Raw genomic sequence first — 634 nt, 5'->3', positions numbered from 1 at the left:
CTCCACCCCTCCCATTCCTTTTCTACAGCAGTTCGTCTGTGTCTCCTCCCCCACAGCCCCCCATTGTTGTCTGGATGTGGTTCTATTTTTTATGGGTCTCCTCTCCCCTCCTCTGCCCTCCCCATTCCCACCTCCCCACCCCCTTTGTCTCTTGCTCTTTCTTGGGCTTCTGTACAACTCAACTTGTATACACTGTGTACACACAACCAGCCAAACGAAACCCAACGGCAAACACTTTAGCAGCGGCTGGGGGGGCCCCGTGCTTCGGCGTCTGGGGAGCGTCTGGACTGGGCCCCTGGGGACGGAGACAGGGGAGGTTGATGTGGGTGCTGTGTCTCTCCTTAGCAAATCAGCCCACCCTTACATTTAATAACTTCAAACATTTTGGGACCAGCAGTTGGCGTAATGGCTATATCACTGGACTCCAATGTAGCCGACCGCAGTTCGTGTCCCAGACCCAGTGGCTTGGACTCATGCCAGGCACGTGTGCATGCGTGCCCAAGATCCCAAGAGGAGAATGAAGAAGGGATTGTGGCGTGACCATCCCCCCTGGAGGGTGAATTCTCACTTTCTGTCTCTCTGTCTCTCTCTCTGTCTTTCTGGTGAATGCACGTGCCCTATAGCGAAAACCTCT

This window comes from Tupaia chinensis, unplaced genomic scaffold, assembly GCF_000334495.1.
Source record: "Tupaia chinensis unplaced genomic scaffold, TupChi_1.0 Scaffold000673_1, whole genome shotgun sequence".
Classification (NCBI taxonomy): Eukaryota; Metazoa; Chordata; class Mammalia; order Scandentia; family Tupaiidae; genus Tupaia; species Tupaia belangeri.
The sequence above is the reverse complement of the archived record's forward strand: the minus strand, read 5'-3'. Positions refer to the sequence as shown.